General features: G+C 41.6%; 1 long non-coding RNA gene across 4 annotated transcripts in view; it reads left to right on the plus strand.

Annotated features, from left to right (window-relative positions):
• LOC105737767 overlaps positions 1–23,360 on the plus strand; it is a 182,704-nt gene that overhangs the window by 10,052 nt on the left and 149,292 nt on the right. For 3 of the 4 annotated variants that reach the window (XR_004026408.1, XR_004026402.1, XR_004026407.1), the window contains exon 1: positions 2,476–2,556. The exons of the other annotated variant lie outside the window; for it this stretch is intronic. This is a non-coding gene — a long non-coding RNA (uncharacterized LOC105737767). Of the gene's footprint in view, positions 1–2,475; positions 2,557–23,360 lie in introns of those variants that run through there. 4 annotated transcript variants of the gene reach the window in all.

The following is a 23,360-nucleotide window of genomic DNA, read 5'->3' on the forward strand; positions in this document are numbered from 1 at the left end:
AACCTTTAGCCTCTCCTCTTGGATAAGCAGCTTGGTCTCAGCAGTTTTCCTAGTGTGGCTGAGAGCCCCGGATCTGACCTGGTTTCAGCACAATGGGGGCCAAGCCAGGATGGGTGGGACCCTGGATATTTGAGATTCAGCAATTATTGTTGACTTCAGGCCTCTGTGTGGGGGCTCTGCACAAGGGGACTAGCTGGGACTATGATGAAGTCATAGGTCACTTAGAAAATGTTGGTGAAACAAATTGAAATATTGTGGCCAAATCGCAGCTGTGTAAGAGAGCAGGAGACATATGTGACTGATTTTCATGGTTAGCTGAGAGGCGCATCATCGCCTGGGGTGAGAGGCTTCAGTCATGCATTGGTGAAAATGATCTCCCTCCATCTCTGGCTGATGGGCAGCTTGCTGTTGATCATGTATTAATTTCAAGTGGTCATGCCCCTGTTCAGGTATCAGGGTGCCTGGCTGCAAAGCATGCTCCTCCATGTGACTTTTGAGAGGGACATTTGAGAGGGTTAGGGAAACCACTTTTCCCGTACTCTGTCATCTTGAGTGAAATGTATTCAGGATGTGTAAAAAGCATGCCCTTTAATTTATGGCAACATAAACAAAACCTAAGCAGCCTGAGCTGAAACTACAAGATGAGGGAGATAGGAGAAAAGTGTGGGTGTGCTTAATGCACTTCAGGTCCATTCACTCATGTGCGTGAGTCTGGGCAGGACAGCTGCAGAATTTGGACCATGAACACATACTTTGCTTATATTAAAATTGTGAAAATAGTTGGGTTTATTTACATTATGCATTGGAAGAGGACATTTTTAATAGATTAAGGAAGGTGCGTCATTTGAAAGGATTGACAAGCAGGAAACCTATATTCAAACCTATATGCAGAAAAGCCTATACCAGGTGTGTACATTTTCACCCCATCCAGGAAAATCAACTATTAGATGGCAGTTGGTGGAAACCACCAAGCAAGATCTGACAGTTTTTGATGGGCCTTATTTATTCATCATATGCTTATAGGCTGCCTCTGGGTCAGGCTCTGTACTAAACTCTGAAGGAGTATAAAGATGCATTCATGCAATGTCTGCCCTGAAGGGATTTACATTAAAATGTGGTATAGGGCAGTGATTAACACAGTATACAAATTTCACTTTTTACTAGTGGTGTTATTATACGTAAATTACTTGAAGACTCAGTTTCTTCTTCTGTAAAATGGATTTGATGATCATGGTAATGATGATGATCGTGATGATAATAATGATGATGGTGATAGCAAACACGTATTGAGTACTCACAACCTGCCAGGCTTACAGGCATGGAATGCAGAAGCATGGAACTTTCGTGTAGTCCTCATTCAATCCTCACAATAAGCCAATGAGGTAGTTATTATTACCTCCAGTTTTACATCCTTTATGAGATATAATGAAGATTAAATGAGTTAATGTATACAAAGCACTTAACACAATGCCTGGCATTAGGAAACCCCAGTAAGTAAGTAATTGGCAATAATCATGAATATTAAAATTTTAATTAGTGGATAGAAGCCAGTTCCCAAATAATTGTCATAGCTGCTTTAGAAGAGGTATAGGTAAAATGCTGTGAGGGTTCAGAATGGGGAGAGTACCTGTAGAAAGAACAAAGACTTCACAAGGGAGGTGGTCTTAGAGCTGGGCCTTCCAGAAAGGATGTGATCACAACAGGCAGCATGGCTACAAAGGTGTGCAAGCAAAAGCACCAGCATGAACAAGGCCAAGAGGCCACATGGAGCAGGGGATGTTTGGGGCAACTGGAGTAGGCTAGTTGGCTAAGGGAGGAGGAAATATAGGAGTTAAGATTAAAAAAAAAAAAATAGAGGCCCGCCTGTGGAGCGCCTTGGATGCATTCTAAGAGTTTACACTGAATTTAGCAGGTAGGGAGGCCACCAAAGGATTCATTATAAGTGGTGATAGCCACTGTCAGAGCTGTTTGCTTCTTGAATGCAGCCTTCCAAGAGTTACCCAGGGAACACATAAAATATTGGCAAAGCCACTGGTCTCAGGATTTAAAACGAACTCTGGGCCAGGCCACAGTCCAAAGTGGATGAGAGTTTGGCTTTAATGATGAGGATTAGGTCAGAGCTGAAAACCCACAGGGGTTAGATTTAGCTGGTCTGGTCCCTGCATCAACAGCAGTGCCAATATTTTATCTGTTGTTAAAGTGATTCCACCCGTCTTTCTTCTACCCATCTTTCTTCCACCCTCTTGCCTGTCTAAGAGAGATACTTATAAGGACCAGCAAGGAGTGCCCGCACGTAACACACAATGATGACAGGGCATGTGGAATGGAATTTGTATAAAACTTATCACCAAATGCTGGAGGATTCTCTTCACCCCCTCTCCACTTCCTCCATTATTTCTTCATGGGACAAAGAGTGATCCAAAAACAGCCAATGAATTGTGTATTTCTTGCATGCCTTTGATATGCAAGGCACAGAGCTACATGTCCCTGGCCCCTCTCCCTAGGAGCATAGAGTTCCAGTGAAGAACCTAAAGCACAAACACTGATAGCTGTAAGGTAAAGTGGAAAGGGGTAAGAACATTTAAGGCGAGCAGCAGAGTGCTTGTGTTGAGGGGGAGGGTGCAGGTGGTAATCATGGGCCTTCTTTGGAGAAAGTCAGCACCTATCAACCCCTTATTTTGTCCTTTATATTTGAGTACACCGTCTGCTGTGGGCTGTGTGGTGCAGTGTCTTGATATCAGACAGACCTTGGTCTGAATCTTGGATCCACCTTTTACTAGCTAGGACTCCTCTGGTAAAATTTTTGAGCTTCATTTTCTACAAAATGGGGATTGATATTGCAGCCATGTATTGCCTAATGAGGGGGGATACATTGTGAGAAATGTGTTGTTAAGCAATTTCCTCATTATGCATACATCATAGCATGTGCTTCCACAAACTTAGATGGTATAGGCTACTACACACCTAAACTATACGCTATATCCTAGGCTATAAACCTGTATACTGTACCAAATACTCTAGGCTACTGTAACACAATGGTAAGTATTTATGCATCTAAACATATCTAAACATAGAAAAGGTACAGTAAAAAATATGGTATAAAAGGTAAAAAATGGTACACCTTTGTAGGGCACTTACCATGAATGGAGCCTGCAGGACTGGAAGTTGCTCTGGCTCAGTGAGTGAGTGAGTGGTGGGTGAAGGTGAAGGCGTGGGACATTACTGTACATGACTGTAGGCTTTATAAACACTGTATATTTAAGCTACGCTAAATTTATAAAAAATTCTTTCTGTAATAACAGGTTAACCATAGATTACTGCAACTTTTTTACTTTATAAACTTTTTAATTTTTTAAACTTTCTGGCTCTTTTATAGTAACATTTAGCTTAAAACACAGACACATGATATAGCTGTACAAAAATACTTTATATCCTTATTCTATAAGCTTTTATTCTATTTTTAAACACTTTTTTGTTAAAAATGAAGACAAAGACATATACATTGGAGAGCCTAGCCTAGGCTAGGCTGCCATCTGTAGCGGCAGCTCTCCCAAGACGCAGCACCCCACTCATGTTAGTAACATGGGGGTCAATTGAGCTACACACATCCTCCATACTCAGTTTAACTGGGCTGACTTAGGCCACGTGCCTACTTCTGAATCAGGAACAATCTTCATAAGTTCCTATGCCAGTTATTGGCAAATTGCGTGATCTTGTGTAAGTCACTTAACCTCTCTGTGCCTAAGTTTTAAAAAATATGCCAAATTGACATATCTGCCTTATACTGGTGTTGTCAGAATTTAATGAATGGTGGTTAGCTTAGATCAGCTATTTTTCAAACCATCTGCAGCGGCCTAGTGCTAACTCATGAAGTAAATTTAGTGGACTGTGACTAGCTCGAAAACCAAAAAAACAAAACAAAACAAAACAAAAAAGATCAGACTAGAGCACATTGCATATGATAAAGGTAAATATTGTTTCATGAAACTCTTGTTTACATTTTGTATGTGTTTTTGTGTGTATTTGGTTGTGATAGAAGACAATTAATACATTGCTTCATGAAAAAAAGTTGAGAAACATTAGCTTGAGCCAATGAGGGTGAATGGCTGAGGGTGGAATCATTCCTTTAATCAGGGCATTGTGAGGAGAGAAGGAATAGATGGAAGGGAAAAAATACAAATTGCAAACCCCTTCTGTAGGGTTTACCAAGCGCCAGGCGTAGACTTAAGAGCCTTAGGTATATTACACAGCATTGTTGGAGATAGACAACTTTAGCAACCTCATTTTACAGATGAGAAAACTGTGGGAGAGAAGTTAAGTAAATTAGCAATGCCATATCGTTAGTAGTGGTGGAGCTAGGTTCAAATTCTTTGATGTTCTCTCCAGCCTAAGGTCATGTAGAAGAGTCCATGGAAGGGAGGGGTTGGAAAGAACATCAAAGAAGGGCATTTCATGATTACAAATTGGTCTTTCCAAAGCTGTGTTCCTAATAATAGCTACTTTTTGTTCCAAGTTGTATATTTAGTCCGACTATGTATCTGGAGCTGCTGTAACAAAGTAACATAGACTGGATGGCTTAGAAAGAACAGACATTGGGGCCGGACACTGTGGCTCATGCCTGTAATCCCAGCACTTTGGGAGGCCAAGGGGGGCAGATCCCAAGGTCAGGAGTTCGAGACTCACCTGGCCCACATGGTGAAACCCCATCTGTACTAAAAAATTACAAAAATTAGCCTGGTGTGGTGGTGGGCGCCTGTAGTCCCAGCTACTCGGGAGGCTGAGGCAGGAGAATCGCTTGAACTGGGAGGCAGAGGTTGTAGTGAGCCGAGATCACACCACTACACTCCAGCCTGGGTGACAGAGTGAGACTCCGTCTCTAAAAAAAAAAAAAAAAAAAAAAAAAAAAAAAAAAAAAAAAAAGAAACATTGATTTCTAACAGTTTTGAAAGCTCGAAGTCCAAGATCAGGGTGCCAGAATGGTCAGGTTCTGGTGAGGGCCTGCTTCTGGGTTGCAGACTGCTATCTTCTCATTATATTCTCATGCGGTGGAAAGAGGGTGAGAGAGCTCTCTGGGGCCTCTTTTATAAGGGATTAATCCCATTCACGAGGGCTTCACTGTCATGACCTAATCACCTCCCAAAGGTCTCACCTTCTAGACCATCACCTTGAGGGTTTCAACATACGAATTTTGGGAGGACACAGACATTTAGTCCACTGCATCATGTTATCCTCAAAAGACCTTTCAGCACATAGTCAAGTTTTTCAAAGGCTCTGTGTACAAATGGGGTGACACTGGTTGGCGACAAACATAATTTCCTTTAAAACACATCTCTGTTCCCCTGAGGTGTGGGAGGTAATGTTTTCATGATGCATCCAGAAACACACAGTACTAGCCACTGAGAGCATATGGGAGAATGGAGCGGGGGGCCATTTGATTCTGATGTTTAGAAGATACTCTGATCTCTTTCTGGGGTATTTGGAAGGCAAATGGGAGGACTGAACAAAGTGACCTTCACATGCCCTGGTATAGGTAGGAGCAACAAAGAAATACCCTGAAAGAAGCCTGACCTCATCTTATACAGGGTCATCTTGGCAGGCTAATCTAATACAGTAGAGGAAGAATTTTTAAAAAGAGTCCCAAGAGGACTAATAAAATGGCTTTGAATTTCATTATGTTTGAGAGAGAGGCACTAATTCAATTAGCCACAAAATGAGCATTTTTCTACCCCTTCTGTTCAAAGCAGTTCTGAAGATAGACTGCATCCAAGCAAACGCTGAGCTGCCTTTTAAAATAGTCTTCCTCCTAAAGACAAACAGTCCTTGTCAAAATTTATCCATCTCCTGAACTGTTACTTTCTTCCTCTGTGAAATGCAGATAATAGTGGTGCTAGCTCACTGGTTTGGTGGGAGGATTATGCATTTAGCTCAGCACTGGGCACAAAGTAGCCACTCAATAAGTGACAGCTATTGTTATCACTTCTTATGGTAGTGGTCTTGTAACCACAAAACAACAGAGACTTTCCTTTTTCTTTAGAGGATCTTTCCTTTTTCCCAGTGTTTTTATTTTTCGAGGCTTCGAGGATCTTAGTCAGTGACTACAGGGAGAATACACGGGAGAGAATAAAAAACAAGGATAAATGATATTTCACTTGAAATGCACAGCAGAGTTTAAAGGGAATGGAGGAATAGAAAGAGGTAAATTTTGCTCTATCAGACTTTTCAGAGAATTAGGAAAAAATGCCAGTAAAATAGATTAATTAAACTACACAGCCATGCACGGTGGCTCACTCCTGTAATCCCAGCACTACGGGAGGCTGAGGCGGGCGAATCAGAGGTAAGGAATTTAAAACCAGCCTGGCCAACATGGTGAAACTCTGTCTCTACTAAAAATACAAAAATTAGCTGGGCATGGTGGCGCACGCCTGTAGTGCCAGCTACTCAGGAGGCTGAGACAGGAGAATCGCTTGAACCCCGGAGGTGGAGTTGCAGTGAGCCGAGATTGGGCCACTGCACCCCAGCCTGGGTGACAGAGCAAGAAACAAACAAACAAAACACTACAGATATGTTCATTCACTTGCCATTTACTCATATTTACATATTGAAGTCTGCTGTATTGGTCAGCTTAAGCTAAGGTATTCTGGAGTAGCAAATAATGCTAAATCTCAGTGGCTTAGAACACAGGTTTACTTGTTGTATGAGATGACAAGATCTAGAAACTACTTGTCTGAATTATTAAATATTTATTGAATTCCTATTTGTCATTCTTGTTTTTGTGGGGTAGGGAATCATAGATTTTTAAGACATGGCTTCTGGTCTTTGGTAATTCATTGTAGTGGCAGAAATTATATAGCAGAAGGTCCCCTATCCAATGCAACTGGGATTTGGAGTCTGTTGGTTAATCCAAAATAATGGTGTAAGGTTATACCCAGAACAAAAATACACACGTCTTCCAGATCAAATATCAAAACGTCTTTCCATCATAAACCAATTTAGTCATGATAAGTCAGCACCACTTGAAAGAGATAGTGGAAAAAAGCAAAGAGATACTGGAAAAATGAAGTTGCTTTACAGTCGAATAAGTATATATTGTCATTTCCATAGAGCACAGAAAAAAAAAAGAGAATGCTAGACTGAGATTATATGACAAAGAAACAGTCATTCCTCATATCAAGCATCTTTCTCAGGCTCTTCTAACAACGTTTTGTAGGATTTATAATATGGTGATGAAAATTATTTCTTTATGTTTAAATTGATGTATAATTGTATACATTTATGACACAACACAATGTTTTGAAATATGGATACATTATGGAATGGCTAAATCAAGCTAATTAACGTGTTACTGCACATGCAACATTTAATTGTGGTGAGAACATCTAAAATCTACTGTCAGTAATTTTCAAGTATATAATACATTGTTATTAACTATACATATGGTAATTTTTAATTTGCATGAATGCTCCTTAATAGCAGGGACCCTGTCTTATTTTTTGTACTCCATGGCACCAAATCTATTCTTAGTACAGTGCTCAATAAATGTTTGATGAGCATATGAAAGGATAATTTAATATAACATTAATTACGTGAGTAGAATAATATCCAAAGAGTCAATTCTCCTTTCTACATGTTTAGCTTTCTCCCAGAGACAGATTTAGGCCTTGGGAGATGGGAGAATCTACCTCGGCTGAATTTCCAAATGACGTGGCCAGCTTTCTTAAAAATGCATTTCTATTCCATTCCATTACGTACTTTGTTTTGATCTTTGGCTGTCTTTTTGAACCTTATGACAAATCCTCATGGAGCACATATCTTTGAAAAGGAATGTGTGCCAAGAAGAAGAGAGACAGAATTCCACATGCCACCCCAAGTCTTTTATCTTTTATCTTTTTTTTTTTTTTTTTTACTGTCTAGAAGTTCAGCTAGAAACCCCAGTTTTGTGGGGAGGAATTTTTCCAAATCTAAAAAGTACTGCAGAGCACATCAATCCTATCTCCAGGTTTTTCCTAGAATTTATTTTTTCCCTTATCGGTACATGTAAACTCTGCTGTTTCCAGTGTATTTATTTGTGAAATGGATTTAATTCTGTTCCTGTGAAGGCTTTAGAAAGTCTGTCAGGGGCATATAGGGGCACACAATGCTTAAGAATGATGTTAAAATTTTAAAAGTGATTTATTTGACCCTGAGGCCAAATGGCATAGCCTGCAAATGTGATAAATCTAGCAAATAAATAAACAAATAAATAAATAAACATAAATGCCTTTGAGGAGGCCACTGGCCAATAGGCAGCTCTGCAGTTGGCATTTAGTTTTACAAGAGCACTTGTTAATCCCACATGCTCAGGACAGTTATAAGAGTTTCATTTCCTCCCTAGACCTTAGTGCCTCCCGGGTGTGTGGAATAGAACACTTTATTTGAGTCTGGAATCGTGAATGTACTCCCTATAAGAAGATAACTTCATGTATATTGATATCACCAGTAGGCGTTTATTTACCTTGAAGTTAGGAACCATGACTTACACAGCTCTTTGCACAGAACTTTTTACACAGTATGTATTCTACAAACATGTATTAAATGAATGAATGACTGCTGTATCTCCAGCACTGGGCACAGTATTTAGCACATGGAAAGCACTCAATAAATGATTGTCACATAAATAAATAAATAAAAGAATTGTGCAAATCACAGTGTCAGCAGGTATTTCTATCTTCAATACTCTTGCATGTCAGAGATAGGCAATATTGAGGTCTTTTTGGTGGCTTATTGTTATTATTTGAAAAATTCAGTGTTGAAAGGTACTGAGATAAGGTGCTAGACTGTGGAAGGGGTGGGAGGATGAATGACTAGAGAGAGAGAAAAAAGAGCAAAATTAAATGTCAAGCTTGCTTGCTTTTCTTTCTTTCTTTCTTTCTTTCTTTCTTTCTTTCTTTCTTTCTTTCTCTCTCTCTCTCTCTTCTTTCTTTCTTCTTTCTTTCTGTCTCTCTCTCTCTCCTCCTCTCCCCTCCCCTCCCCTCCCCTTCCCTTTCCTTCCCTTCCCTTCTCCTTCCCTTCCCCTTCTTTCCTCCCTCCCTCCCTCCCTCCTTCTTTCTTTCCATCCATCCACACACACATATATAAAACTAGCTGTTAAAATTCATTAATTAGGTCGGGCGCGGTGGCTCACACCTATAGCCCCAGCACTTTGGGAGGCTGAGGTGGGCGCTGGGAGGCCGAGGCGGGCAGATAATGAGGTCAGGAGTTTGAGACCAGCCTGATCAATATGGTGAAACCCCATCTCTACTAAAAATACAAAAATTAGCTGGTTGTGTGGCACGTGCCTGTAGTCCCAGCTACTCCGGAGGCTGAGGCAAGAGAATCGCTTGAACCCGGGAGGCAGAGGTTGCAGTCAGCTGAGATCACGCCATTGCATTCCAGCCTGGGCGACAGAACGAGACTCTGTCTCAAAAACAAAACAAAACAAAAAATTTCACTAATTAATGTGGAAAACTATTAAATCTACCTTCCTATCTGTCTCTATCTTTTTCACTTCTCGTGAAGCAAGACCCCGTAGTTCAACTACTGTTGGGCATTTCCGCTTGTATGGCCACAGACAGCCTCATCTCTGTCATTTGTCTTTGAGGGCTGAGCAGTTGGTTTGTCATTTAAGTTAATGGTTTGTTTCCATCTCAGGATCCACCTTGGACAAGGACTTCTCTATTTCAATGACCCTCCCTGACCCCTGTTTTATATAAAATTTTTAATGGGGTCCTTCCTAGGCATGTTGCAGAAGTTATCTATGTAAAACCTCTTACCACCAGTTCTTCTGCTCAAAAACTTTCAATAGCTTCTCATTATTTATAGGTTAAAATTCAGATACTCCAGCCTGGTTTTAAGATCCTGTGTAACCTCCCTTTGGAACTGTCCTTATTTTCAAGCCCCCTTCCACTAGGTTTGCCCTTGCTCACCCCTGAGAGGCTGCTGCTCTTTCCATTTCTCCCCAGTGAACCTCACTGATCACACTGCTACATGCCAAGCTCTTATATAGGATCTCATTTGTTTCTTTACCTGTTTACTAGATGCAGGAATGCCACCCACCTCCCTGTCAGCTGAGCTAAATCTTAATCATCCTTTAAGGCCCATCTCAAATCCTTCCTTCTCTGAGAAGGCTGCCTTGACAATTCCAGTCTATAGTCCTTCCTTCTTTATTTGAGCTCATCCCTTCCAATATTGTATTAATATATTTTTAATGTTTCTCTTTTCTCCAAATTGCACTGTCTGCTTCCATGGGGGAAGAATTCTGTCACAGCCTTTTAATGCTTTTTTAGTGCTGATTGCTCGGTGAAGTCACTTATTAACTGTGGGCTAATTGATTGTGTGAATACTTTCAACAGTTTGAACCTCATTATTTTCTAAATCTGTATCACTTTAACAATCAGAAAAATGTGCCACCAAGGCAAAAATTATCTCTCATACTAAACATTTAATTATCAGGATCCATGCAGACATTTTTGCACATGGACATTTAAAACTTACATTCACCCTTTTAACTCTCCTTACCCTTTTATTTCTGGAATGCTGGTAAAAAGACATAGCATGAAAATTACTCTACTTTGGAGGCTTGAAAAGATTGAAGAAAAGTCCGCCCAGGACTAAATCTTTCTCTTGTCTTTTGTGGAATAGTGGAAGGCTCTTAAAGCAAGATCCTTTTTCTCAAAAGGCTAGTCACTTTTCTCCATCGACTAACTGTGCAAGCTTGGATAAATCTCCCAGCTGCTTGTGGTTCATCGTCCTCATCTTTAAAAAGGGAACGATACCACCAGCTGGGCCTGAGATCATGTAATGCTCAGGAAAATGTTTTCTAATTTTTTTTTTTTTTTAAATTAGAGAGATGGTCTTACTCTGTTTCCCAGGTTGGTCTTGAACTCCTGGCCTCAAGTGATCCTCTTGCCTCAGCCTCTCAGAGTGCTGGGATTATAGGTGTGAGCCACCATGCTGTTCCAGGAAAATGTTTGAAAACTGTAAAGTACAATTTTGATGTTAGGTTTTATTGTGGCCACTGTCAAATTACCATCTCTCTCACCTTACCACCTTTGTCACCATCTGCCATCAACCCAGTCCTCAAGATGAGGAATGTCCATTGGAGCTGATGACCTCTTATAGGAGCCAGCAATATGGCATTTTCCAAGTGTAAATGGTTCATATGCCATATCTTTTTATTTTGGTATGTTGCAACTTCCGAGAAATTGAGTGGGGCCGATCATTTGTCTCTCTTGCTGCACTGCGATCCCTTCTGGTTTTGTGGCTCCAGCTCCCACTGCTGGAATGGGCTTTTGGATAATACAAATGTCTCTTTGGAATCGTTAGAGAGCTTTAGTTTAACATTGTGAATAGCTGGTCCTGATGTACCATATTTTGTTGAACCTACAATACCATCAATTGTAAAACACACCATCATTTCATAAATCACCAGGAAAGGTAAAAGTGCTGCCAACTTTAAAGCATGACACACCACTGATTACAAGATGCACCCCTATTTCAGAGTGATTAAAATATGAAAAATGAGTGTCTGAGAATTGGTCAAATTACAGCAAGATTATTGCTGCAAGCATCTGCTTTGAGTCCTCTGAGCCTGGTCATGGCAGGTGCTGGAGTCTCCCTGCTCCCTGCCCTTGCCTCAACCTCCATTGCAGCCATAGCACTGCTGAGCAGCGCTACGCTGAGCTGCAACCGACTGGCCTCTTGCTTCTCCCAGGTCTTTTATCCTGTGAAGGCGGTGGTGGAGTTGCTGGTGGAGACTAAGCAGAGGTGTGCAAAGAATGCAAAGCCCAGGAGATGGGATGCTTTCTGTTATGACCTGGCAATGCCTCCTTCAGTCTCCTTGTTGCTATAATAAATCAGTATGGTTATGGTAGGAAGTTAACCCAGAGGCAGTCACTTCCAGCTCCGAGGAGGCACGTTGCCTGGTTTATATGTTCTCTCTTTCTTTTTTTTTTTTTTTTTGAGATAGAGTCTCGCTCTGTCACCAGGCTGGAGTGCAGTGGCACGATCTTGGCTCACTGCAACTTTGCCTCCGGGTTCAAGCGATTCTCCTGCCTTAGCCTCCCGAGTAGCTGGGATTACAGGTGCATGCCACCACGCTCAGCTAATTTTTGTATTTTTTTTTTAGTAGAGACGGGGTTTCACCATATTGGCCAGGATGGTCTCGATCTCTTGACCTCGTGATCCACCCACCTTGGCCTCCCAAAGTGCTGGGATTACAGGCGTGAGCCACCACGCCCAGCCGGCTTATATGTTTTCTTATCCAGAGGCGCTAGAAGGTCAGGTGCCCATTTGAATTTTTTCCCAGGCCCAAGGAACTCTTATTTGGTAAGGGTTCATCTTGTAATTACAGATGGGAGGCTGAGAAATCTCCTTATTTAGTACACCTAGGGGTCATTTTAATTTGGGTTTTACTTCAGGAAAAATAAGGGTTCATCTTAGGTTACTTTCAAAGTGACAAATAACCTGATGCCCTGGCCTTGGGCCTAAGAGCAAAGTGGTTTTCTTTTTTCTCTGAGATAGAATCAGGGCTGGAGGGGGCCAGAAGGTTCAAAGCTATTTGAAGCAAAAGGCATGATCCCTGCCCTTGTATGTAGGGAGGTGGGATCACCCAGGTTCTCAGGTGTCACCACCAACTGCAGATATTTCAGCACCTCTTTTCCTCCAAATGTCTTGGGTTTCAGACAGGGAGGTAACCAGAGCCTTCACATTTGCTACAGTAATGCTGTTTCAGGCCCTGTTCCTTGACCTTAGAAGTCACCTGCTCCTCTTGAGGTATTATCACCCTCTGGGGTGAGACATCTACAATGCAGATTTTGCTAACAATATTGGGAATAATTTCTAGCTCAAACTCGTCATTGTTTTGTGTGGATCTTGCTTTGGCTAGCAAAGTATGTCATTCTATTGTGGCTGTAGTATTATTGGCTTAACTTACATGATGGATTGGAAGGTCCTGTTGGCATGGTAAGAAGCTGCCCTACAAGCAGACCCTTCCAGCTCCACGGAGGCATGTTGTTGGGCTTATATGTCCTCTTATGCTAGAAGATCAGGTGCCCACTTGAAGTTTTTTCCAGCCCTGAGTAGCTCCTATTTGGTAAGGGTTCATCTTGTGACATGTGAAGTTAGGAGGCTGAAGGTAAGAAGTTTTAATCTCTTCATAGTCTTTCTGTCCACTGTGTGTCTCTGTTCTCTAATCACTTAAGAATGGGGGAGTTTCAGAGGCTTTCCAGTACTGTATCAATCAGCCCAAACTCTTTAGCATAACACTCACAGCTGTACTACCCAGGACTTTTTTTTAGCTCAAACTAGCTCAAGGCGAAAGGGCGTTGAATGACTCATGTAACTGAAAAGTCCAGGGAAGGATCTAGAGCTTCAGGCGTAGGTGGGTCCAGGGGATCACATAATACTCTCAGGGCTCTCTCTGTCTTTTGCTGTATCTTGGTTCCTGGTTCTTCATTGTCATAGCTTCATTTTACAGACAGCATCTTTCTAGATAATGAGAAAGATAACTGCTAACATCCTCAAATTTTTATCCTTTCAACCTCAGATAAAAGAGCCATTTCTTTCTTCTGATATCCTTACATTAATCCAGAAAGCCCTGATTGACCCTGCTCTGATCTTGTGTTCACCCCCGGACCAGTTGTTAATGTCTGTTCTAATGATCTTCGTCATTAATGCCTGTTCTAATGATCTTCATCTGACCCACATGCTCACCCCTGTGACTGGGTGTCTGGACACAGTGATGATATCCTCGCTGAGACCACACACAGGGAAGGAGCAGCTCTCTAAAGGCAGTATGGATGGTAGACAGACAAACACCAGATGTTCTCTATCAAGGTCTTTTACTCGTTGGGTCTTTCTACTTGCCCAGCTCCTCCTAGGACTTCCCTAGACTCATACCTACCAAACACATTGGACTACTTCACGCGATGAAAACCTGCCTTCATCTTAACATCTTATTTTCTTTACTTTCTATGCTGTTTGGATTTTTTTTTTTTTTTTTGAGATGGAGTCTTGCTCTGTCGCCCAGGCTGGAGTGCGGTGGCACGATCTCGGCTCACTGCAAGCTCTGCTTTCCCGGGTTCATTCCATTCTCCTGCCTCAGCCTCCCAAGTAGCTGGGACTACAGGTGCCTGCCACCATGCCCGGCTAATATTTTGTATTTTTATTAGAAACGGGGTTTCACCGTGTTAGCCAGGATGGTCTCAATCTCCTGACCTTGTGATCTGTCCGCCTTGGCCTCCCAAAGTGCTAGGATTACAGGCATGAGCCACCGCACCGGCCTTGGATTTTTTTTTCTTCCCCTTTCTATACTTACAAAATTTTTCTCAGTCTTCGAGGCTTAATCAAAATGCTGCTTCTTTCAAAACTCTTACCTATACTTCAAGTTCTTCCACTTTGCCATCAAAGGATTTGGCTGATAAAACTTTCACAGAGTTTGTTTATTCTCCCCTCTATTTGGAGTTACTTGTTTACATGTCTCCAAAGTCAAGATTGCTCTAAGCATCTAGTAATCTCATAGGAGGTAGGCAATAAACATTTGTTGGTTGGAGAAGCATTCTTTCAAGGTCTTTTTTTGAGAGGATTCACTGTATTAAATCTACCCAAATGCGCACGTGCGTGCGTGCACACACACACACACACTCAGGCTCCATATATATAATATCTGCTTAATGATACACACATAGGACTTTTGTATATTCCCAGCAATACACTGGGAATAACACTGTTAGTTTAGTGACAGGCACATTGTCTTATTGATGACTTTTTAATCTCTGGGTTAGGGAGGATGATGAGTTGCGAATGGCGTTGTGGGAGAAAATCTGTCAAGTGAAAAAACCTGGGTGTGCTGTAGGAATGAATGCAGGACTGACATGCGGCCTCCCTGGAGAAAGAGGAGGACCTAGGGGAAGGACGTTGAGCATAATGGCAAGAATGCAGCCTCCAGGTTAGAAGTCGGGTTTTGCTACTTGTTAGCTATGTCATCTTGGACAAGTTGACTAACGTCTCTGTGCCTCAGTCTCTTCTTTGTAAAGCAGTGATACTAGAGTATTTATGTTATAGGACTATTGTGAGAATAAAACAAGATAATGCATGTGGAATACTTGACACAGTACCTGGCTTCTAATAGGGGCTCACATAGAAGCTTGGGTCCCCCAGCCTCAGAGCCAAGGTACAAGTAAGGTACCTGTTTTTTTCTTTTTTCAGAGTAGTCAGGTCAGTCACACTGTGTGAGTCTATACTGGGAATGCATTAAAGGACACTCTCAGTTCTGACTGTAGCTACCTGGATAACAGTGTTACTGTCTAATGACCAGAATGATGGATGCACTGAAAGGGTGGAATATGTGGATGGTTAGAGATCAGTTATCTCTGTTGAGAGCAACACTGGCAGCAGCAGTTTTTATTTCCACTGCATCTGAAATGTGCAGTCAGCCTGAAGAGAGAGGGGCAGAAGCCCCCTTTGACCACATGACACCCAGTGTGTGGAGGATCCCCTGTCCCTGGTTGAAGGGTCTATCTGTTGAGGGGAGGAAACCAAGCTATTTTATGAATAAACTCTGTGCCTATTTATAATAGCATAATTGTAGACACTACAGGAAAGGAATCCTAGAATAGAGTCCACTGCTAGGTGAGACAACTCCAGGAACTCTGCTTTTTATAACCCCTTTTATGATGCCCATCATCCCCTGTATTCAAAGGCTTTTCGTGTTTGTATAGAACAGCTACAATGCTTCACCCAGACCAATGCACATCCCATGGAGAGGAAGACACATATGTGATTCATTTTCTTCAGGATGAAGTTTAAGGATTTACCTAAGGACCCAAGAATGTTGTGAGGTAATTTTTCAAAGCGCAACAGGTGGTGTGGTGATTATCGATTGGTGGGCTCACCTCGTCTTCCACTAATTGGCTATGGGTTTGCCTTTCCAACCAGTGACCTACCATGTTAATAATGCGACGGAATCTTTAAGGAGGCAGAGGAAGCAGCACTGCTTTACTAGTAAACAGATGGCTGTGAACATGCTTATTCCCTGTGGACACCAGGAGAGACGCCCTAACGAGCCAAAGCTTCCCTGAACCATAGAATACGTGGGCATGGGGTCAGGTTGGGGGGCACTTTAATTGTTGTCTAGGCAGGTGAGCCATTTTACCAACGAAGAACCAAAGAAGCAACACTGACTGTCCACAACTCCCAAAGCACTTTATTTTTCTTTTCACATTAAGATTTATCACATTGCATTGTGATTACCTGTGTATCTATCCTTCTGTATCAGGTCAGAGTCTTTCTGCTGCAAGTGACTGAAAACTCAGCTCAAATTACTTTCATCAAAACAAACAAACAAACAAAAAGGACTTTATTGACTCAGTAACCAAATGTTTAGCTGGCTCCAGTCTCTCCATTTCTCAGTCCTGCCCTTCCTCCACACTGGCTCCATTGTTCTGGCATGCTTTAACTGGTGAGGACAAGTGGCTGCCACTAGCCTAGACGTAGATTGTCACAGCTCCAAATCCAGAGGGGATAAAGAGGACCTTCTCTCTGCCAGACTGGTTCAGATGGGCTCAGAAGCACTCCTGAACCAATCTTGTGGCCCTGATTGGCTGGGCCTAGGGTAGATGCCTATGAAGCTGTGCATGGAGTCTGTCCTATCTAAACTGCAATGACTGAGACTAGGAGGAGGATAGGTCCTCAAATGATATTTGGGGAACATTATTAGAAGAAGGAAGAATGGTTGCTGGGTAATGCAGAAAAAAAAGCCATTGCCCTCCCTGCCTAGAACTTGAGTTTTCCTATAGAAAGACAATGTCTGAGGCTGGGCGTGGTGGCTCACGCCTGTAATCCCAGCACTTTGGGAGGCCGAGGTGGGCAGATCATGAGGTCAGGAGTTTGAGACAAGCCTGGCCGAGATGGTGAAACCCCGTCTCTACTAAAAATTAAAAAAAAATTAGCCAGGCGTGGTGGTGCGTGCCTGTAATCCCAGCTACTCAGGAAGCTGAGGCAGGAGAATCGCTTGCACCCAGGAGGCAGAGGTTGCAGTGAGCCGAGATCGTGCCACTGCACTTCAGCCTGGGTGACGGAGTAAGACTCTGTCTCCAAAAAAAAAAAAAAAAAAAAGAAAAAAAATACAACTGCCTGGCGCTCATGCCCAGAAATGGATATCCTTACATTAATCCAGAAAGCTCTGATTGACCCTGCTCTGATCTTGTGTTCACCCCCCGACCAGTCGTTAATGTCTGTTCTAATGATCTTCGTCTGAGCCACGTGCTCACCCCCATGACTGTGGGTGTCTGGACACAGAGATGATATCCTCTCTGGGATTGCACACAGTGAAGGAGCAGCTCTCTAAAGACAGTATGGATGGTAGACAGACAAACACCAGATGTTCTCTATCAAGGTCTTTTACTCCTTGGGTCTTTCTACTTGCCCAGCTCCTCCTAGGACTTCCCTAGACTCATACCTACCAAACACATTGGACTACTTCATGCGATGAAAACCTGCCCTCATCTTAACACCTTATTTTCTTTACTTTCTATGCTGTTTGGATTTTTTTTTTTTTTTGAGATGGAGTCTTGCTCTGTTGCCCAGGCTGGAGTGCAGTGGCACGATCTCGGCTCACTGCGAGCTCCGCCTTCCCGGTTCACTCCATTCTCCTGCCTCAGCCTCCCAAGTAGCTGGGACTACAGGCACCTGCCACCACGCCTGGCTAATATTTTGTATTTTTAGTAGAGTTGGGGTTTCACCGTGTTAGCCAGGATGGTCTTGATCTCCTGACTTCGTGATCCGCCTGCCTTGGCCTCCCAAAGTGCTGGGATTACAGGCGTGAGCCACCGCGCCCGGCTGGTTCATGATCTTCTCAAGTAGGCCCCCGTGTGTGTTGTTCCCCTCTTTATGTCCATGTGTTCTCATCATTTAGCTCCCACTTATAAGTGAGAACATGTGATATTTGGTTTTCTGTTCCTGTGTTAGTTTGTTAAGGATAATGTGAGCTGAATTCTTAGTGTAGTGCTGTCTCTTCCATGCCGTCCTCTGTTAGTGATGTGGTTGTTCTAGAAAGGTTGGGGATCATCTGTGTTTTCAGCGTTTTATCCCTTCCATTTAAATCATTTATTTAGAGAAAATATTCTAACTTTGCTGTTCAAAGTCAGAAATTTCAAAGTTTTTGGTTTGGGCCAGTGGACTTAGGCAAATTGATTGGCACTTTGGTAACTCTTGGGTAACTTATTGGTATACCAAATCTGTAGTTATAACAGGGAGCCAACTGGCTAACCGCATGTGCATCCCATGTCTCTCATGAGCCTCCTCAGCCTCTCTCAGCTCTGTCCCCAGGCTCTCAGCTGCTCACCCTACTCGGCTCCTGTTGTGTTGAAACTCTGTGGGGACCCATGTCTTTCTACAGCCTGATACCATTTGGTTAACACACCTGAGCTCCTGAGTTCTCCCACCTTCTCCCAAACTTGATGAAATGAACTCGGCAGGGCATCGGCTCTGTCAGAGGGGCCAGATGGTGCAACCTGGAAGTGTAGAGACATAATTCCCTGTGGTATGTGCTTTGATCGATGGCAAACAGGAGGTGGGAGGGAACTTGGAGGACCAATTCCCTCTCCTTCCTTCCTCAGTGGACTCCTGCGTCTCTTTAGGCCCATTGTGAAGTAATGGCCAACATATTCATGCATCACTTTGCATTGCTTTTTATCCTTCCCTGCCTCACTTCTCTTTCTTTCACTTTCATTGCTCTGGGATTGCACCTCCCATAGAAAGCACTGGGATGGATTCCTGCTTCAGCTCCGTTTTCTAGGAGAACTGGGCTAACATAGGATTATTTTGTTTTCATATGACATTTTCTCTAAAAGCTGCTGAAAAAATTTTTAAGTTCAATCATCTTGATTTGCTCTGATAAAATAGCATTTCTATTTCTCTGTAAGATGGATAAACTGAGGCACATAGAGACTGCAACTTGTTCAAAATTACAGGCTTAATCATGGATCCATTGAAACACAGAATCCAGGTTTTCTGTCTTCCCATCAGATACTCTACACCCAATCACATTTTAGGTCTGGGTCTGCACACACAAAGTACAGAGAATAATTGGGACAATTATCCTAATCATTCAAGCCAAGCAACCAAACCTAAAATAGCTGCATAATTGAATTCAACGTTTCCATTTCACATTGGACCTCTGAAAACAGCCAAAGACAAGTTACTAGAATCTTGCCATTATGTTGTTATAAATGCTACTGGTGTTAGTGGGTATGTATTTTTAAACAGTTGATTCCATGTCTTGAAATGTTTTGCCTCCTGTGCCACATTCCTTTGCTTTTTAACTAATGGAGATGAAAATAAAGTTATGGTAAAGATAATACGCTTTTCACAATAGGGTAAATGCCATAATTATAAATAAAACCTTTTCGATTTGCCCAGAAGTGTACTATAAACATGAAGGTAAGGTTAATTAGTAAGTGGACATTTTTGTGCCTCGGTGTCATAATGATTTCAAAGTGACTCCTTGCTATTGCTTTGTATTTGTTTCAAATGAGTTTTTTATTTTTATTTTTTAAATTTGAAATTAAATTGAAATTAATTTGAAATTATATACCCTAATAGGTATAGAAAACCAGTAATAAAGAGGACTGTAATACAAAACAAATTTTGGTACTGGGATATGTTCTAAACTGAACCTAAAAGGAAAGCTTTATTTGTTTCTGGTCTTTTCTGTGTGTGGTAGTTTATAGTTACGGTAGGGTGAGTGGGGGCTTGCATTCTTCTGTTATATGTAAGATCCTACTCTCAAGTATTTTTAAAGCACCACTGAACTGACACTCAGGTTACAATGGTTTAATCATGTTACTGTTGTCAGATGTCATGAAGTACATTTGTCTAGAAAAGGCAATGCATCAACCTAGCACAGAAGCCACTTCTGCACATTAGCCACCAGAACTGGAAATGTCAAACCAATATTAAGGGCACACTATGTTTTTTGAACCCATTTAAGAGTACATGAGTGGTGAACCGTTACAGAAAAATAGCCAATTAGATAAGCATTTAAAGTAGAAAAATCTCAGTTTTGGTGAAATGTACATCTAAAAGAACTGAAGAAAAAATTTAATTTACTTGATGTTTACAAACATGTCAGAATGGAGAAGTTGATTTTAGGTTCTTGGTTGGCCCCCACCTTGGATTTTGATTTTCCCTGTGGCCTAAATCATAGAAGAAACAGGAAGAAAGACTAAGGCTTCATGGAAGATCGTTCCCAGGAACTCAACAACAGGCTACAAATACATTTTATCACGGCAAAACTGAGATGAAATATTATTCATGTTATATGGATGGGAATTGGAGATGACAGTGACTTGGCCACGGTGTACAAGACTATTAGGAAGAAAGGAGTGGCATCTTTCAGTGTCATGAGTTTGTGGCTTACACCATTACCACTGCTCAACATTCACGTGAGAATTCCACATTCACATATTCAACTAACAAGACTAGGAAATAGGTCAGGTATTAATCAATTCTTATGGAAAATTGGGCATTTAAAATATTATCAAGTTGTGTGGAACAAATAAAAAACAGAATGAGCTAGCTTCTCTCTTAGTTCTTTATCTCCAGAGTCTTTGAAGAAACTTGGATATTTCAAAAAGATCTTTCCCAGGAAAGAGGAGGAGGGTCTGGAAAGGAATAAGAATTGTGAATTTAGCATCAGTAGATAAAGAAATGAATGCCTGCAGGGCGAGAAAACTGAGGTTTGGACCTTGGAGCAACCTTCTAAAACAAACATCTTCTGCCAAAGATTCTTAACGCCCACTCCTGTTAAAGTTATAATAAAAAATACCATGAAATTCAGTGAAATACGTTCATTTTCAACACACAAACAGCACTAGGCTTTCAGTCCTGATTAGAGGCATGTTTTCCTAGGACGGCTGAAGTCATCGTGTCGAGTAAGAATTTGCTTTTTCACAAAAGGATAACCACATTTTAGTATAAATGATGTCAGTTTCTAAATGCATAAAAGGCAATAAAGGTTAAAAGTTAGAAAAAAGATTATGAAACAGAATTTGTTTGACAATTCGTTCCTTCAGGCTATGGAGGCACCATGATATCAATTTCATTGTGAAAAAGTTAAAACGTTTTCTCATTGCTTTGTTTAAGCATTAATCAGATGTCAACATCTTGAGAAAAGTCATCTGTGGCTGGCTCAGCACTCGCTGGGTGCTGCTCTGACCCACCTTTGGGCTCAGTGGCTTTCTCAACCCAGTGGATGAATGGACCTTTCAGAGATGATCCTTATTAACCTGAGAGACAGGCATAACCATCTTTCTCATCTTTTCCTTTATTCTATCCGTTTTTTCCTTCCCTTCCTTCTCCTTCTATATTTAAGAACAACACAAGAGTTTGGAGGTTAAAGGGCACAATATTTTTGTAAACCAGCCAATCATATAAAAGAAACAAGGTACATCATAAATATTTGGATTAGATTTATAGTCTCCATTGTTATTAAGAGGGCACTGGGCACTCCACAGTCCTAACCAGAGGTAACTTCACCTTTAGCTTGGCTTCTCTTTGCTGAGTTCCTTTTTAAAAAGCCAGTCTTCTCCTGTATAGTGATTATTCTTGTAAAGTCATGATATTATAATCCATGGGATTTAGGAAAGTAAAGTGAAGATTAAAGTGCCTGGGTATCTTTGATCACAAGTCTAAGATCATTGCTAAGGATCAAAGTCTTAACTTGGGAAAATTTAGCCTCATTACTGTTTTGAGGTCTGACAGCTGTCTCTGTGCTTTTAATAGATCAATTCCATTCATCTATTCAAATGAGCTCTTCCAAATGCTTCCTTGATGTGCCAAGAACACACTTCTCATCTGTGCAGTTTTGTTATTTAAGGATGATATATTGGATTTTTTTCAGTCAATCATTTTGGTTATTCTGACACTTTCTGTATACCATGTCCTTCAAAGTTATTTTTGTTTTATCAAGAGATTTCTTTGTGTGGCTAATAGAAAATGGTGCATAATTGTAACAATAATGAAGTTTTATATATCTTTGCACATGGGTATATCTGACATTTTAGAAATCGTAACATTCTGAGGAACGTATTGACACCATCCTCATAGGATTTGTGTCCATGGGGATGCTAGGTGATCATTCAAGTCCTTACTTCCTATCTCATTCTGGAGATGGACTAAAGGTTGTAACACCAACATCAAGTGGCATGTTATGTATTTATATTTGTGAATTAGAATTTTCCTGAGCTGGGGAGGTGTGGGGAAGACGTTAGGTATCTTTATGGCAAGCATGTCTTGCTCGGCCTCATAGTTTGCATGAATGAAATGAAAAGATGGAATGGTGGTGCTTATGATGGATTTTATTGCTATAATAAGAACCTGAGTAACGTTAATTAAGATTAATTAGGAGTAAGCTAATTTACAGTGGGGGGGAATCTACTCACAGAAATAAGAACAAATTGTGTAAACTTACATATAAATACTAAATAGTAGGAACTATTTATTTAGCTAAAATTGAACGTAACAGGTTTGGTTGAAGATTACCCACATCGTAACCAGTCAAGGGGAAATACTGTAAGGATAAAAATTCAACCAAGGGCCAGGCACAGTGGCTCACGCCTGTAATCCCAGCACTTTGGGAGGCCGAGGCGGGTGGATCACGAGGTCAGGAGATCGAGACCATCCTGGCTAACACGGTGAAACCCCGTCTCTACTAAAAATACGAAAAATTATCCGGGTGTGGTGGTGGGTGCCTGTAGTCTCAGCTACTTGGGAGGCTGAGGCAGGAGAATGGCATGAACCCAGGAGGCAGAGCTTGCAGTGAGCCAAGATGGTGCCACTGCACTCCAGCCTGGGCGACAGAGCAAGACTCCGTCTCAAAGAAAAAAAAAAAAATTCAACTAAGATGCTACGCAATGAATACTATACACATCACTGTCTTGAGGGCTCAAAGGACCCTTTAATTCTTGCCTAGCACAATGGAAAGAAAAACAGGAGAGACACAGTACCTAATATAATAGATATTGGAACACAAGGCCAGAGAGAACTATGTAGAATTTCAGGTGGCATAAACAGCCAGGAATTGCTTGAGAAAGCGGTAAACAAAGACGATTGTCTTTCCAGCAAAGGTAATTCAATATTCAGATCTTAGACTATTGGGCCTTCAATTGAGAAGCTTTTGGAAACCACTGACTATGGTAAGGCCAGAAGTGTGAGGATCTGAAGTCTTTGTGGAAGATACAAAGGGAATGGATGGGGTTACCAGATATTGATGGTGACACAGAGCCCCAGGATGGGAATCTGTGCCACCACTCAGCATCCAGGAGCTCCAAAGCATCTGCTCATTT

The sequence above is a fragment of the Nomascus leucogenys genome, chromosome 17, assembly GCF_006542625.1.
Source record: "Nomascus leucogenys isolate Asia chromosome 17, Asia_NLE_v1, whole genome shotgun sequence".
NCBI lineage: Eukaryota > Metazoa > Chordata > Mammalia > Primates > Hylobatidae > Nomascus > Nomascus leucogenys.